This window comes from Ranitomeya imitator, chromosome 10 (assembly GCF_032444005.1).
Source record: "Ranitomeya imitator isolate aRanImi1 chromosome 10, aRanImi1.pri, whole genome shotgun sequence".
Lineage (NCBI taxonomy): Eukaryota > Metazoa > Chordata > Amphibia > Anura > Dendrobatidae > Ranitomeya > Ranitomeya imitator.
Window position 1 is genome coordinate 96,291,468 of NC_091291.1, and position 12,314 is coordinate 96,303,781.

The window sequence follows — 12,314 nt, forward strand, 5'->3', positions numbered from 1 at the left end:
GGGGGAGGAGATAAGATGCAGGAGTCAGTGTGGGGAGAAAACCTTACGCATGTTGCCGTTACATGGACAACAGCAAATAGCCAAAATCAAGAAGCGTATACCCATGTGTGGGTGCGAAGAGGTGCACAGGAATAGACCTCCCAAAAGAAGACACTGGAATTGAGTTTAGGTTACGTTGCTATCATTCAGTGGTGTTGAGAAGTCTGGCCCAATCAAGCCCATGTTCATTTTTATAAGAGTCAGCCTGTCAGTATTTTCAGTTGAGAGGCAGATGCGCTTATCAGTTATAATTCCACCAGCGACACTAAAAACACGCTCTGACAAAACAATAATCTTCAACGCGTAGAGAGCCAGTTCTTGCTAAAAGTCCAGCTTGGATACCCAATAATTATAAGGCACAGAGGAATCACGGAGGATGTTGGTACGGTCAGCAAGGTACTCCCTCAGCATCTTCCCAAATTTTGCATTGCTTGTGAGAGTACCCCGTGCCTCAAGGCCTGTGAGATGGGAGGGTCTGAGAAAACTCTCCCAGAACTTTGACTGTGTTTCCCTGCCTCTGTTGTATTGGAGTTGTGTCTCTCTCGCCTGTACTCCTTGGTTGTCCAATGAACTGTGACCTCGGCCGACAGAGTTTACAGATGGGAATTTTTTTAATAATTACGCAACAAGGGCCTTCTGGTACTGACACATTTTAGTAGACTTGTCCGCCTCAGGAGTAAGAGATAGAAAGTTCTCCTTGTAGCATGGGTCTAGAAGTGTCACCATCCAGTAATGACTATCGCCCAAAATTTTAAGAACGCAAGGGTCATGGGAAAGGCAGCGTGACATAAACTCAGCCATGCGTGCCAGACTGCTAACAGGCAAGACTTCCGTGTCCTCACCAAGACTGACCATGCTCTCATCTTCCCTGTCCTCAGGCCATCCACGCTGAACAGATGTGTTGTGAATTCTGCTCTTGGACTCCCTCCGGTGGTTATGAGTGGTAGTGCTGCTGTCTTTGGATCGCAGCATTTATCAGGTGTGTTCACTTTTTGCAATTTGGACTCAGCTATTTAGTCCTGCTTGATCCTTTAGTCAGTGCCAGTTGTCCATTGTTTTTGGAGGATTCACATCCCTCACTGGTCTCTCCTGTTTGCTGTGCTTTTCAACAAAGATAAGTCCTGGCTTTGTTTTTGCTGTCCACATGCTGTGGGCATTATAGTTCAGTGCATTTTCATGTTTTGTCTTGTCCAGCTTGTCTGTGTAAGGATTTTTTTGCAGCCAAGCGGTATCTCTGGAGATGCAGATATACCCTCCATGTCTTTAGTCAGATGTGGAGTTTTGTATTTTCTGTGGTGGATGTTTTCTAGTGTTTTAAAACTGACCGCATAGTTCTGTGATCAATTCTCTTTTTAGCTAGTAAGGCCCCCTTTGCGAATCCTGATTTCAGTCTGCGTTTGTCATTTCCCTCTCCTCTCACAGTCAATATTTGTGGGGGGCTGTCTATCCTTTGGGGATTTTCTCTGAGGCAAGATAGTTTTCCCGTTTCTATCTTTAGGGGAAGTTAGTCCTTAGTCCCTGTGTCGAGGTGTCTAGGGAGTGTTAGGTACATCCCACGGCTATTTCTAGTTGTGCTGCTAAGTTCAGGGTCTGCGGTCAGTACAGGTACCACCTTCTCCAGAGTACGCCACATGCTGCTCCTAGGCCACCAGATCATAACAGTACAACTGGCCAACAATGAGTTAATTGCATCTCAGAAGAAGGGAGGAAAGGTTTTGAGCCATTTTTTTTTCCTTAGCCTGTTTTGTCTTTTCCTCCCTCTTAATCTCTGGGTGGCTGCGGAACCCAGTAATAACATGAATGTTCAGGAGTTAGTTTCTCGTGTGGATCAGCTTGCTCCTAGGGTACAGGGTATTTCAGATTATATTGTTCAGACTCCTGCCTTAGAACCTAAGATTCCCACTCCTGATTTATTCTTTGGTGACAGATCCAAATTTTTGAGTTTCAAAAATAACTGTAAACTTTTTTTTGCATTGAGACCCCGGTCCTCTGGTGATCCCATTCAGCAGGTTAAAATCATCATATCCCTGCTGCGTGGTGACCCACAGGATTGGGCATTTTCCCTGGAAACTGGCAATCCTGCTTTGCTTAATGTTGATTCTTTCTTTCAAGCATTGGGGTTATTGTATGATGAGCCTAATTCTGTGGATCAAGCTGAGAAGATCTTGTTGGCCCTGTGTCAGGGTCAAGAAGCGGCAGAATCGTATTGCCAGAAATTTAGAAAATGGTCTGTATTGACTAAATGGAATGAGGATGCCTTGGCGGCAATTTTCAGAAAGGGTCTTTCTGAATCCGTTAAAGATGTTATGGTGGGGTTCCCCACACCTGCTGGTCTGAGTGATTCTATGTCTCTGGCCATTCAGATTGATCGGCGCTTGCGCGAGCGCAGAGTTGTGCACACTGTGGCGTTGTCTTCTGAGCGGAGCCCTGAGCCTATGCAGTGTGATAGGATTTTGTCTAGAGCTGAACGTCAAAGATTCAGGCGTCAGAATAGGTTGTGTTTTTACTGCGGCGATTCTGCTCATGTTATTTCTGATTGCCCTAAGCGTACAAAGAGAATCTCTAGTTCTGTTACCATCAGTACTGTACAACCTAAACTTCTGTTATCTGTGACCTTGATCTGCTCATTATCATCATTTTCTGTCATGGCATTTGTGGATTCAGGCGCCGCTCTGAACTTTATGGGCTTAGAATTTGCCAGACGTTGTGGTTTCCCCTTGCAGCCTTTGCAGAACCCTATTCCTTTAAGGGGCATTGATGCTACACCGTTGGCTATAAATAAACCTCAGTTTTGGACACAGCTGACCATGCGCATGGCGCCAGCCCATCAGGAAGATTGTCGTTTTCTGGTGTTGCATAATTTGCATGATGATATTGTGCTGGGTTTTCCATAGTTACAGGTACATAATCCGGTGTTAGATTGGAGATCTATGTCTGTGACTAGTTGGGGTTGTCAGGGGGTTCATGGTCACGTTCCTTTGATGTCAATTTCCTCTTCCCCCTCTTCTGAAATTCCTGAGTTTTTGTCAGATTTCCAGGATGTATTCGATGAGCCCAAATCCAGTTCCCTTCCACCGCATAGGGACTGTGATTGTGCTATTGACTTGATTCCAGGTTGTAAGTTCCCTAAGGGCCGACTTTTCAACCTGTCTGTGCCAGAACATGCCGCCATGCGGAGCTATATTAAGGAGTCTTTGGAGAAGGGGCATATTCGGCCATCTTCTTCACCATTGGGAGCAGGGTTTTTTTTTGTTGCCAAGAAGGATGACTCCTTGAGACCCTGTATTGATTATCGCCTCTTGAATAATATCACGGTCAAATTTCAATACCCTTTGCCTTTGCTTACTGATTTGTTTGCTAGGATTAAGGGGGCTAGCTGGTTTACTAAGATTGACCTTCGAGGGGGATATGATCTTATTCGTATTAAGCAGGGTGACGAATGGAAAACTGCATTTAATACGCCCGAAGGCCATTTTGAATACCTTGTGATGCCATTCGGACTCTCTAATGCCCCATCTGTGTTCCAATCCTTCATACATGATATCTTTCGGAGTTATCTTGATAAATTCATGGTTGTATATTTGGATGATATTTTGATTTTTTTCTGATGATTGGGAGTCTCATGTGAAACAGGTCAGGATGGTATTTCAGATCCTCCGTAATAATGCTTTGTTTGTGAAGGGGTCGAAGTGCCTCTTTGGAGTGCAGAAGGTTTCTTTTTTGGGCTTCATTTTTTCTCCCTCATCTATAGAAATGGATCCGGTTAAGGTTCAGGCCATTCATGATTGGATTCAGCCCACTTCTGTGAAGAGCCTTCAGAAATTCTTGGGCTTTGCTAATTTTTATCGTCGTTTCATTGCCAACTTCTCCAGTGTGGTTAAACCTCTGACCGATTTGACCAAGAAAGGCGCTGATGTGACGAATTGGTCCTCCGTGGCTGTTTCTGACTTTCAGGAGCTTAAACGCCGATTTACTTCTGCCCCTGTGTTGCGTCAGCCGGATGTTTCTCTTCCATTTCAGGTTGAGGTTAACTAGTCTAAGATTGGGGCAGGGGCCGTTTTGTCTCAGAGGAATTCTGATGGTTCCTTGATGAAACCGTGTGCCTTTTCTCGGAAGTTTTCGCCTGCAGAACGCAATTATGATGTCGGCAATCGGGAGTTGTTGGCTATGAAGTGGGCATTTGAGGAGTGGCGACATTGGCTTGAGGGGGCCAAGCACCGTATTGTGGTCATGACCAATCATAAGAATCTGATTTACCTCGAGTCTGCCAAACGGCTGAATCCTAGACAGGCTCGATGGTCCCTGTTTTTCTCCCGTTTTGATTTTGTGGTCTCGTACATTCCTGGTACTAAGAATGTTAAGGCGGATGCCCTCTCTAGTTTTTTTCCTGATTCCCCTGGGGTTCTTGAGCCGGTCGGCATTCTGAAGGAAGGGGTGATTCTTTCTGCCATCTCCCCTGATTTACGACGGGTTCTTCAGGAATTTCAGGCTAATAAACCTGACTGCTGTCCAGTGGGGAAACTGTTTGTTCCTGATAGATGGACTAGTAAAGTGATTTCTGAGGTTCATTGTTCTGTGTTGGCTGGCCATCCTGGGATTATTGGTACCAGAGATTTGGTTGGTAGGTCCTTTTGGTGGCCTTCTTTGTCGCGGGATGTGCGTTCTTTTGTGCAGTCCTGTGGGATTTGTGCGCGGGCAAAGCCTTGCTGTTCCCGCGCTAGTGGGTTGCTTCTGCCTTTGCCGGTCCCTGAGAGACCTTGGACGCATATTTCTATGGATTTTATTTCAGAGCTTCCAGTTTCCCAGAGGATGTCTGTTATCTGGGTGGTTTGTGACCGGTTTTCTAAGATGGTTCATTTGGTACCTTTGCCTAAATTGCCTTCCTCTTCTGATGTGGTTCCGTTGTTTTTTCAGCATGTGGTTCGTTTGCATGGCATTCCGGAGAATATTGTGTCCGATAGAGGTTCCCAGTTTGTTTCTAGGTTTTGGCGGGCCTTTTGTGCTAGGCTGGGCATTGATTTGTCTTTTTCTTCCGCATTTCATCCTCAGACAAATGGCCAAACCGAGCGAACTAATCAGACTTTGGAAACTTATTTGAGATGCTTTGTGTCTGCTGATCAGGATGATTGGGTGGCTTTCTTGCCATTGGCCGAGTTTGCCCTTAATAATTGGGCTAGTTCTGCTACCTTGGTTTCGCCTTTTTTTTGTAATTTTGGTTTTCATCCTCGTTTTTCTTCAGGGCAGGTTGAGCCTTCTGACTGTCCTGGTGTGGATTCTGTGGTTGACAGGTTGCAGCAAATTTGGGCTCATGTGGTGGACAATTTGGTGTTGTCTCAGGAGGAGGCTCAACGTTTTGCTAACCATCGTCGGTGTGTTGGTTCCCGGCTTCGGGTTGGGAATCTGGTCTGGTTGTCTTCCCGTCATGTTCCTAAGTTTAAGCCTCGGTTTATTGGTCCTTATAGGATTTCTGAGATTATTAATCCGGTGTCTCTTCGTTTGGCCCTTCCAGCCTCTTTTTCCATCCATAATGTTTTCCATAGATCTTTGTTGCGGAAGTATATGGTGCCCGTTGTTCCCTCTGTTGATCCTCTGGCCCCGGTGTTGATTGATGGGGAGTTGGAGTATGTGGTTGAGAAGATTTTGGATTCTCGTTTTTCGAGGCGGAAGCTTCAGTATCTGGTCAAATGGAAGGGTTATGGCCAGGAGGATAATTCTTGGGTTGTTGCCTCCGATGTTCATGCTGACGATTTGGTTCGTGCCTTTCATTTGGCTCATCCTGATCGGCCTGGGGGCTCTGGTGAGGGTTCGGTGACCCCTCCTCAAGGGGGGGGTACTGTTGTGAATTCTGCTCTTGGGCTCCCTCCAGTGGTTATGAGTGGTAGTGCTGCTGTCTTTGGATCGCAGCATTTATCAGGTGTGTTCACTTTTTGCAATTTGGACTCAGCTATTTAGTCCTGCATGATCCTTTAGTCAGTGCCAGTTGTCCATTGTTTTTGGAGGATTCACATCCCATACTGGTCTCTCCTATTTGCTGTGCTTTTCAACAAAGATAAGTCCTGGCTTTGTTTTTGCTGTCCACATGCTGTGGGCCTTATAGTTAAGTGCATTTTCATGTTTTGTCTTGTCCAGCTTGTCTGTGTAAGGATTTTTTTGCAGCCAAGCGGTATCTCTGGAGATGCAGATATACCCTCCATGTCTTTAGTCAGATGTGGAGTTTTGTATTTTCTGTGGTGGATGTTTTCTAGTGTTTTAATACTGACCGCATAGTTCTCTGTCCTATTCTTTCTTTTTAGCTAGTAAGGCCTCCTTTGCGAATCCTGATTTCAGTCTGCGTTTGTCATTTCCCTCTCCTCTCACAGTCAATATTTGTGGGGGGCTGTCTATCCTTTGGGGATTTTCTCTGAGGCAAGATAGTTTTCCCGTTTCTATCTTTAGGGGAAGTTAGTCCTTAGTCCCTGTGTCGAGGTGTCTAGGGAGTGTTAGGTACATCCCACCGTTATTTCTAGTTGTGCTGCTAAGTTCAGGGTCTGTGGTCAGTACAGGTACCACCTTCTCCAGAGTACGTCACATGCTGCTCCTAGGCCACCAGATCATAACAGTACAACTGGCCAACAATGAGTTAATTGCATCTCAGAAGAAGGGAGGAAAGGTTTTGAGCCATTTTTTTTCCTTACCCTGTTTTGTCTTCTCCGCCCTCTTCATCTCTGGGTGGCTGCAGAACCTAGTAATAACATGAATGTTCAGGAGTTAGTTTCTCGTGTGGATCAGCTTGCTCCTAGGGTACAGGGTATTTCAGATTATATTGTTCAGACTCCTGCCTTAGAACCTAAGATTCCCACTCCTGATTTATTCTTTGGTGACAGATCCAAATTTTTGAGTTTCAAAAATAACTGTAAACTGTTTTTTGCATTGAGACCCCGATCCTCTGGTGATCCCATTCAGCAGGTTAAAATCATCATATCCCTGCTGCGTGGTGACCCACAGGATTGGGCATTTTCCCTGGAAACTGGCAATCCCGCTTTGCTTAATGTTGATTCTTTCTTTCAAGCATTGGGGTTACTGTATGATGAGCCTAATTTTGTGGATCAAGCTGAGAAGATCTTGTTGGCCCTGTGTCAGGGTCAAGAAGCGGCAGAATCGTATTGCCAGAAATTTAGAAAATGGTCTGTATTGACTAAATGGAATGAAGATGCCTTGGCGGCAATTTTCAGAAAGGGTCTTTCTGAATCCGTTAAAGATGTTATGGTGGGGTTCCCCACGCCTGCTGGTCTGAGTGATTCTATGTCTCTGGCCATTCAGATTGATCGGCGCTTGCGCGAGCGCAGAGTTGTGCACACTGTGGCGTTGTCCTCTGAGCGGAGCCCTGAGCCTATGCAGTGTGATAGGATTTTGTCTAGAGCTGAACGTCAAAGATTCAGGCGTCAGAATAGGTTGTGTTTTTACTGCGGCGATTCTGCTCATGTTATTTCTGATTGCCCTAAGCGTACAAAGAGAATCGCTAGTTCTGTTACCATCAGTACTGTACAACCTAAACTTCTGTTATCTGTGACCATGATCTGCTCATTATCATCATTTTCTGTCATGGCATTTGTGGATTCAGGCGCTGCTCTGAACTTAATGGACTTAGAATTTGCCAGATGTTGTGGTTTCCCCTTGCAGCCTTTGCAGAACCCTAATCCTTTAAGGGGCATTGATGCTACACCGTTGGCTATAAATAAACCTCCGTTTTGGACACAGCTGACCATGCGCATGGCGCCAGCCCATCAGGAAGATTGTCGTTTTCTGGTGTTGCATAATTTGCATGATGATATTGTGCTGGGTTTTCCATGGTTACAGGTACATAATCCGGTGTTAGATTGGAGATCTATGTCTGTGACTAGTTGGGGTTCTCAGGGGGTTCATGGTCACGTTGAGAAGATTTTGGATTCTCATTTTTCGAGGCGAAAGCTTCAGTATCTGGTCAAATGGAAGGGTTATGGCCAGGAGGATAATTCTTGGGTTGTTGCCTCCGATGTTCATGCTGACGATTTGGTTCATGCCTTTCATTTGGCTCGTCCTGATCAGCCTGGGGGCTCTGGTGAGGGTTCGCTGACCCCTCCTCAAGGGGGGGTACTGTTGTGAATTCTGCTCTTGGGCTCCCTCCAGTGGTTAAGAGTGGTAGTGCTGCTGTCTTTGGAACGCAGCATTTATCAGGTGTGTTCACTTTTTGCAATTTGGACTCAGCTATTTAGTCCTGCTTGATCCTTTAGTCAGTGCCAGTTGTCCATTGTTTTTGGAGGATTCACATCCCTTACTGGTCTCTCCTGTTTGCTGGGCTTTTCAAGAAAGATAAGTCCTGGCTTTGTTTTTGCTGTCCACATGCTGTGGGCCTTATAGTTCAGTGCATTTTCATGTTTTGTCTTGTCCAGCTTGTCTGTGTAAGGATTTTTTGCAGCCAAGCGGTATCTCTGGAGATGAAGATATACCCTCCATGTCTTTAGTCAGATGTGGAGTTTTGTATTTTCTGTGGTGGATATTTTATAGTGTTTTAATACTGACCGCATAGTTCTCTGTTCTATTCTTTCTTTTTAGCTAGTAAGGCCTCCTTTGCTAATCCTGATTTCAGTCTGCGTTTGTCATTTCCCTCTCCTCTCACAGTCAATATTTGTGGGGGGCTGTCTATCCTTTGGGGATTTTCTCTGAGGCAAGATAGTTTTCCTGTTTCTATCTTTAGGGGAATTTAGTCCTTAGGCTGTGTCGAGGTGTCTAGGGAGTGTTAGGTACATCCCATGGCTATTTCTAGTTGCGCTGCTAAGTTCAGGGTCTGCGGTCAGTACAGGTACCACCTTCTCCAGAGTACGTCACATGCTGCTCCTAGGCCACCAGATCATAACACAGATGGTATGACAGTTGTGCAGGTAGTACCATCTATAGCGCATGAAACTAGCTCCTGTTCTTCCTCCTCCTCTTCCTCATTGTCACCCAAACCAAGTTGGGATGAGATGAGCAAAGGCTGTGTGTAATCACCCTGTCTGGTTCCTTGCTCCAACTCATCGTGCTTCGCCTGCAATGCATCCTCTTTGATTATGAGCAGAGAGCGTTTCAGAACACAAAGAAGCAGAATGGTGACGCTAATTATGGCATCATCTCCGCTCACCATCTTGGTGGAGACCTCAAAGTTTTGGAGGATGGTACATATGTCTGACATCCATGTCCACTCCTGAGGTCTTATGTGTAGAGTCTGAACTGAATACTGCCTTGTTGATGCTGGTAGTCAACATCTGCCCTCTTCTGCTCACAAATCCTTCCCAACATCTGCAGTATAGAGTTCCAATGCGGGGGGACCTCACACACCATTCGATGAGCCGGAAGCTGCAAACGCTCCTGAAGCATGGCAAGATGGCGGACGCTGTAGCTGACTTTCTAAAATGGGCACACAGGCAGCGTACTTTGACAAGCAGGTTAAGCACATGGGCCAGGCATGATACGTGTATGAGCTCGCCTCGACTCAGAGCCGCCACCAGGTTCCAGGGTTCCAGCCATTGTCACACAAGACCATGCCTGGATGTAGGTTCAGCGGTGTCAGCCACAGATCTGCCTGCTCTTTCAGAGCGGTCCACAACACTTCAGCATTGTGCGGTTTGTCACCTAAGCATATTAGTTTCAGCACAGCCTGTTGCCGCTTGGCTGAGGCAGTGTTGCAGTGCTTCCAGCTTGTGGCTGATGTGGTCATTTCAGAGATGGAGGATGAAGAGGAGGAGGAGAAGGAGGAGGATGAGGTGCAGGAGCTGTAGACTGTGGGGACAACCCTGATTGACCTAGGGCCCACAATCCTCGGCACTGGGAGGATGTGTTCCAACCCAAGGTCCGACTCGGTCCCGGCTTCCACTATGTTAACCCAGTGTGCCGTCAGCGAGATGTACTATCCCTGCCCACAAGCACTTGTCCACGTGTCTGTGGTTAGTGTTGTGAATTCTGTTGTCGAACTCCCTCCTGTGGTTGTGAATGGTACTTCGGCGAGTTCTGTCCATGGACTCCCTCTGGTGGCTGTGAGTGAAGCTGCTGCTTCTGAGGTTCCTTACACAGGTGACGTGGTTTATCCTTTGGTTGGCTGCTCTATTTAACTCCACTCAGATCGTTACTCCATGCCAGCTGTCAATGTTCCTGCATTGGTTCAGTTCGCTCTTGGATCTTTCTGGTGACCTGTCTTCTCCAGCAGAAGCTAAGTTCCTGATAGTTATTATTTGTTCATTGTTTCCTTGTCCAGCTGGTTATCATGATTTTGTCTTGCTAGCTGGAAGCTCTGGGATGCAGAGTGGCACCTCCGCACCGTGAGTCGGTGCGGAGGTCTTTTTGCACACTCTGCGTGGTCTTTTGTAGTTTTTGTGCTGACTGCAAAGATCCCTTTCCTATCCTCTGTATGTTTAGTAAGTCTGGCCTCCCTTTGCTGAAACCTGTTTCATTTCTGTGTTTGTGACTTTCATCTTTACTCACAGTCAATATATGTGGGGGGCTGCCTTTTCCTTTGGGGAATTTCTCTGAGGCAAGGTAGGCTATATTTTCTATGTCTAGGGCTAGCTAGCTCTTAGGCTGTGAAGAGGCGTCTAGGGAGTGTCAGGAACGCTCCACGGCTATTTCTAGTTGTTGTGATAGGATTAGGGCTTGTGGTCAGCAGAGCTCCCACATCCCAGAGCTTGTCCTGTGTGAGTTTAACTATCAGGTCGTGCCGGGTGCTCCTAACCACCAGGTCCATAACAGTACAGCTGGCCCAAAGTATTAATGCATCTCAATAGAGGGATAAGAGAAGTTCTGAGACCATTTTTTTTTCTTTGCACTGTGTTTTGTCTTTCTTTTCCCCTAAACCTTTGGGTGGTTCAGGACACAGGTGTAGATATGGACATTCAAGATCTGTCCTCTTGTGTGGATCATCTCACTGCAAGGGTACAAAACATTCAAGATTTTGTGGTTCAGAATCCTATGTTAGAGCCTAGAATTCCTATTCCTGATTTATTTTCTGGGGATAGATCTAAGTTCTTGAATTTCAAAAATAATTGTAAACTGTTTCTAGCTTTGAAACCCCGCTCCTCTGGTGACCCCGTTCAACAAGTAAAAATCATTATTTCTTTGTTGCGTGGTGACCCTCAAGACTGGGCATTTTCCCTTGCGCCAGGAGATCCTGCATTGTGTGATGTTGATGCGTTTTTTCTGGCGCTTGGATTGCTTTATGATGAACTAAATTCAGTGGATCAGGCAGAGAAAATCTTGCTGGCTTTGTGTCAGGGTCAGGATGAAGCGGAGGTGTACTGTCAGAAGTTTAGAAAGTGGTCTGTGCTTACTCAGTGGAATGAGTGTGCCCTGGCGGCAATTTTCAGAAAGGGTCTTTCTGAAGCCCTTAAGGATGTCATGGTGGGATTTCCCACGCCTGCTGGTCTGAATGAGTCTATGTCCTTGGCTATTCAGATCGATCAGCGCTTGCGTGAGCGCAAAGCTGTGCACCATCTGGCGGTATTCTCTGAGCATAGGCCTGAGCCTATGCAGTGCGATAGGACTTTGACCAGAGCTGAACGGCAAGAACACAGACGTCGGAATGGGCTGTGTTTTTACTGTGGTGAATCCACTCATGCTATCTCCGATTGTCCTAAGCGCACTAAGCGGTTCGATGGTCTGCCACCATTGGTACAGTACAGTCTAAATTTCTTTTGTCCGTTACTCTGATTTGCTCTCTGTCGTCCTATTCTGTTATGGCATTTGTGGATTCAGGCGCTGCCCTGAATTTGATGGACTTGGAGTTTGCCAGGCGCTGTGTTTTTTTCTTGGAGCCCTTGCAGTATCCTATTCCATTGAGAGGAATTGATGCTACGCCTTTGACAAGAATAAGCCTCAGTACTGGACTCAATTGACCATGTGCATGGCTCCTGCACATCAGGAGGATATTCGCTTTTTGGTGTTGCATAATCTGCATGATGTGGTCGTTTTGGGGTTGCCATGGCTACAGGTCCATAATCCAGTGTTGGATTGGAAATCTATGTCTGTGTCCGGCTGGGTTTGTCAGGGGGTACATGGTGATGTTCCATTGCTGTCAATTTCACCTTCCACTCCTTCTGAAGTCCCTGAGTTTTTATCAGATTACCGGGATGTATTTGAAGAGCCCAAATCCGGTGCCCTACCTCCTCATAGGGATTGCGATTGTGCTATTAATTTGATTCCTGGTAGTAAGTTTCCTAAGGGCCGTCTGTTTAATTTATCTGTGCCAGAGCACGCCGCTATGCGGAGTTATGTAAAGGAATCCTTGGAGA